The sequence below is a fragment of the Meriones unguiculatus genome, chromosome 17 (assembly GCF_030254825.1).
Source record: "Meriones unguiculatus strain TT.TT164.6M chromosome 17, Bangor_MerUng_6.1, whole genome shotgun sequence".
NCBI classification, from domain to species: domain Eukaryota; kingdom Metazoa; phylum Chordata; class Mammalia; order Rodentia; family Muridae; genus Meriones; species Meriones unguiculatus.
Window position 1 is genome coordinate 36,224,830 of NC_083364.1, and position 5,378 is coordinate 36,230,207.

Consider the following 5,378-nt stretch of genomic DNA (forward strand, 5'->3'; position numbering starts at 1 on the left):
CTTGTGAGAATGTCCTTTCATAGAATTCCTCTGGACCCCTAAGTCTCTGCAGTATCCTCCCCCATATCAGCCTCTTACCCACCAACAACTGGAGTGATAGTTATTCAGGTAACAGCATTATCACCTAATGCTGTTACATTATTGATCTCTTCTGGTAGATATTCTGATTTAGCTTGTCCTTGGTGCATTTAGATATATTTCAAAGCAACAAGCATTGGTCTTCCAGGTTCTAAAATTTGGAGTTGGAAAGGTGGCCAAGTGTTGAACAATTAACTGTTCTTGCAGAGGACCCAGGTTCTCTTTCCCAGTGCCTGTAAGTCCATCCCATTAACAACTTCTCAAAACTTCAAGTCTCAAAATGGATTGTGGCAATCCATCATGACAGGGAAGGGAGGCGTCATTGCTTCCAGGTAAGAAGCAGAGATGAAAGCTGTTGGCATGCAGAACTATCATTCAGGACAACCAACCATGTTGTAACATCTGTGTTCACTTGCAAAGGTTCCTCTCAAGAGGTGGGCTTCCTCTCAAAGGAGTGGGGAGGGCCACTGGAGTAGGCAGCAGCTCCTCCTAACTTTTACCTGCAACTGTGCCTTAACTACAAGGTTTCTTGGGGAAAGGCTAGAGTATGTAGATTGAGGAAGATGGGATTCTATAGAGCTATGGGAAAGTCATCTTTGCTGGTGTGGCATTCGGGGGACATCTACACCCCAGTAAATAACAACTTACATTCTGTAACTAAACCAAATAAACTCATTGGTTCCCCAGAGTGAACTTTGGTAAAATTGTACCAGTTTGTGCTTGGGACTTTAGTAGGGATAGATGCTTATATCTCTCCCAAGGAAGGAATTTTAGAAACAGCTGGCTTTCTCCTTTGTTGGGGTAATCTTTCTGGGCACTGTGTGAAGGTTGTCTTATATATTCAATTCTTGATTGCTAAACCGGGCAGAGCTGATTACTGTCCGAACTTTGATTTTATTTTGTATTACACAAATGCTCAGCACCTGCATCATATTTTGTAAACAGTCTCATCTTTTGGTGTCCAATAGCTTTGCAGAAGAGAAAAGGCAAAAAAGAGGGTCTAAGGGGAGAAGAATCTGATGCCCAGGTAGGGGAATTTGCCAGCGTGACAAAGGAAAGATTAGGTGTAAGGACCAAGTGAGAGAGAAGGTAGCAGGCTACTTGGTGGACATATGCCAGGGTTTGTTGGCTTAGAAGAGCTTAGAATCTGCCCAGCTATAGTGCCTAAGCTTTTATAATAAGTCTCCGTGTCTTTATTAGCCATTGGAGGGCCAAGAAAGTTCCACTCTAATCCTTTATCCTTTTTCTAAGTCAGTTTTGGACAGTGTCCATAGGATAGATAATGCTACCCACATTCATGATGGGTCTCCCCCCACCCCAAGTAACCTCAAGAAATTGCTTCATGGATAACACCCAGAGGTGTGTCTTCTATGTGATTCCGAATCCTGTCAAGTTTCCAATAATGTTTAGCCATTGTTATGTTAGTTTTCTAACTCTGGTTCCATTAGTGATGTAGAAGATACTCTTGTGGAGGTCGGAGGACAGCTTTTAGGAGTTCTACCTTGTTGAGGCAGCTCTGTCTTTCTTGTTTCTGCCATTCCGGTACTCCAAGCGAGCTTCCTGGTAAGCCTCCAGGAGGCCGACACGCACAGTTACTGAAACCTGTCCTAGAGCATAGAGAACAAACTTACCAAGACAAATGCATTTGATTATCCTTTTTCACCTACGATGAGAAAAGCAAGTGAGTCATTTTTGACAATTATGTGGGAAAATGGTGGTGCTGGATGATTGCTTCTAGCATTTCTGGGTAAACTGATAAAGGAAACACATGAGATCCATGATAAAATTAACCAACTTCTAGAATCTCAGGATATGGTGAGGAAGGACAACAGTAAACCAGTGGCACAGGCCTGTGATCCCAGCACTCAGGAGGCGGAGGCAGGCAGATCTCTTGAGAGTCCAAGGAGAGCCTGGACAAAGCAAGTCTAGGACAGCCAAGGCCACACAGAGAAACCCTGTCTCGGGGGAAAAAAAAGTTTGAAGAAAGCGTTTGTCAAAAGATGGCCTACTGAAAAGCAGCTAAATAGATGCCTGATATCCCTAGGCTTAGTGTTGATGAAGGGATTTTTAAGGCTCAAGGGAATCGCAATGCTGGAGTGGAGTGGACCGGCTGTGTAAAACCTAATCCTCTACTGTGGAAGGCTCAGGAGACAAGCCCTTCACTCATTCTGTAAGAATGCAAAATGTGACAAGGCTGTTAACACATTGGAAGAGTTTTATCATAGCCTTTCCCCTTATGCCAGACCTTAGGGTCAGAAAAGCTGCTGCTCGGTTGGATGCATTAAATGCAGTGGGTTGAACTGGGCCCTGAAGCAGCAGGGGCCGGGTGGCGGCACTGAATCACCAAAGGCAGATGATTGAAGTTATAATGGGCAACATAGGCAAAGTGATTCTTATGGTGGCATGACGCGTATGGACATTTGGTGCTGGCTCATCAGTCATGGTGTTTCCAGCCATGAAACAGATAAGTAAGTCTGCTGCATTTTATTCATTTATTTTTGGTTTCTCGAGACAGGATTTCTCTGTGAAGCCTTAGCTGTCCTGGACTCGCTTTGTAGACCTGGCTGGCCTCGAACTCACAGAGGTCCCCCTGCCTCTCATCCTGCATGCCGGAATTAGGTGCTTTTCTATTTACCTTTTATTATTGCCTCTAAGCCCTTTGAGAGAACCATAATACAATTTTACATTTGTTTACTTTTATGGGTATTGGTGTTTTGCCTGTCTGTATGTCTATGTGATGGTGTCAGATCTTGGGGTTACAAACAGTTGTGAGCTGCCATGTGGATGCTGGGATTTGAACCAGGAACCTCTTGAAGAGCAGTCAGTACCTTTAACGTCTTTCCAGCCTCGAGAACCGTCTTTTTAAAGGGTTGTAGGGAGTTCATTGAGAGTCCTGAGCGCAGGAATGTCCACCACAGCTTTGTCCTCCCCAGATGTTTACAGACTGAAGACTGTCAGGTGGGGAGGAGTGGCATCTCACCAGAGAGCCGGTCCACCCAATCCTAGCTTTGTTGTGCGCTTTGCTTTTTCTTCATTCCCTCACGGCCTCCTGGTAGGTCAGTTCCTGGAGCTGTGCTGAATGTGGCAACGGGGTCTGATTGTGTAGCCCTGGTAACCGACAGATCTGTGCCCGCCTCTGCCTCTCCCGTGCACCACCAACCCTGGCCAGAACCACACATCTTGAAGAACTCTCATAGTTCCGGATTTCTCCCGGCAGTCACCTCAGGAGCTTCCAGATCCTCTTCTCAGCTTTGATCAATGGCTGTCTGGGGTACAGAGCCGCTTTCCCTTTCCTGGATTTCTTACCTGGTGGCCCACATTGTTCATTCAGTAGTTCCCTGAGAGGAATGGAAGGTAAATGTTATGGATCTTGTATGTCTTCCATGTGGTTGGTTGCTTGGTTGTTCTGAGACAAGGTTTTGTTTGTTATAGCCTAGGCTAACCTGGGCTAATACTTTAGAGCCCAGGCTGGCATGCCTGACTGCTTGTCTGGCATTAAAAGAAGACTTCTGTTGCGCAGCGGTGGCACATGAACCCACGTGGTAGCTCACGACTGTCCATAGCTCCGATTCCAGGGGGTTCAATGGCTTCCACTGACCTCTGCTGTCACCAGGCACACGCATGGTACACAGACATACACGTGCTCAGACACATTTCACTTAATTTTAAAATTTCGCCCTAGAGTTCTCATCTCTCAATAATACACTAAAAGTGGGGCTTCTCCACTTAGTGTGTGACTACTGGCAAGCTCTACAAACACTCGTCAGGGCAGGGGAGATGGTTCAGTGGTTAGAGGTACCTGCTGCTCTTGCAGAGGACCTGGTTTTAGTTCCCAGCACTCACATGGTGGTTTACAACCATCCACAACTCCAGTTCCAAGGAACCTAATGTCCCTTTCTGACCTCCAAAAGGAACCTGACACACACACACACACACACACGGTACAACATATATGACCACGAAAGCAAAACAATCAGACCTGTAAAAATAAAAATGCAAGTCTAAAACCCATGCATCCTTTGTTCTGAACACATTTTTCATTATAGAAAATGAAATGAGGGATTATAGAGACGACTGTGATTTTAGCCTTTTTGGAGTCCCCTGTTTGAGTATCGTGCTCTTCGGGTCTTTCTTAATTTACTCTTCAAGACCCATGGGTCTCCAGTAATTTGATTTACTCTGGGAAAGTTTTTAAACTTTATTTTATTTTTTCTTTTCAATTTTTTTGTTTGTTTGTTTGTCTTTTGAGACAAGAGCCTCTCTGTGTAGCCCTGGCTGTCCTGGAACTTTGTAGACCAGGCTGGCCTCAAACTCACAGAGATCCACCTGCTTCTGCCTCTTGAGTGCTGGGATTAAAGGTATGTGCCGCCACTGCCCGGCTTTCACCTTTTCTAACCTACACTTGGAAGTTTTGCTGCTATAATTTTAACTTTCAAGAAGTATTTTCTCTCTGAATATTGCTTTTTACAGCCACATGTTCTTGTATCAAAATGCAATTTCATCAGTCAATTTTAACATAATTTGAGGCTTTATCCTGTTTTTGCTTCTCACTATCTGTGAGTTTGATCATTTCTCCTTTTCCAGAGGTGTGAGCCTTTCCCCCAAGTATGTAAAGTTTGGTGATCTGCTTATATTTGGAAGAGAGAACGAGACAGAAACAGAGAGAGAGACAGAGACAGAGAGAGAGAGAGAGAGAGAGAGAGAAGAGAAATATGTGTTTGTCTCCAGGAGAACCACTCAGTAGAATAATTGGCTGGACTCTGACATTTCCATATACGCTAATATCTATAGGACTTACTCTGAAATGTATCTGTTTCTCTAGAGAGGAATTTCTGGGAAACTTTGTTTTTGTTTTTTTCCCCTAGGGCAGTAGTTCTGTCTGTCTGTCTGTCTGTCTGTCTGTCTGCCTGCCTGCTAGTGCTGGCTGTCCTGGAACTCACTGTGTAGACCACGTTGGCCTCAAACTCACAGAGATCCTCCTGCCTCTGCTTTCCTGAGTGCTGGGATTACAGCGCTCCAACACCGGCTAGGACAGTGGTTCTCAGCCTGTGGGTCGTGACCTGACAAGGCTAAGCAACCCTTTCACAGGAACTGCCTAAGACCCATGGGAAACACAGATATTTACTTTATGAGTCTTAACAGTAGCAAAATTAGTTATGAAGAAACAATGAAAAATAATTTTATGGTTGGGGATCAGCAAACATAAGGACTGTATTAAAGGGTTGCAGTGTTAGGAAAGTTGAGAACCAGTGCTCTTGGGAATTGTTTGCTGGTGAATCTAAGTCAAAGAGAGAGAGCCT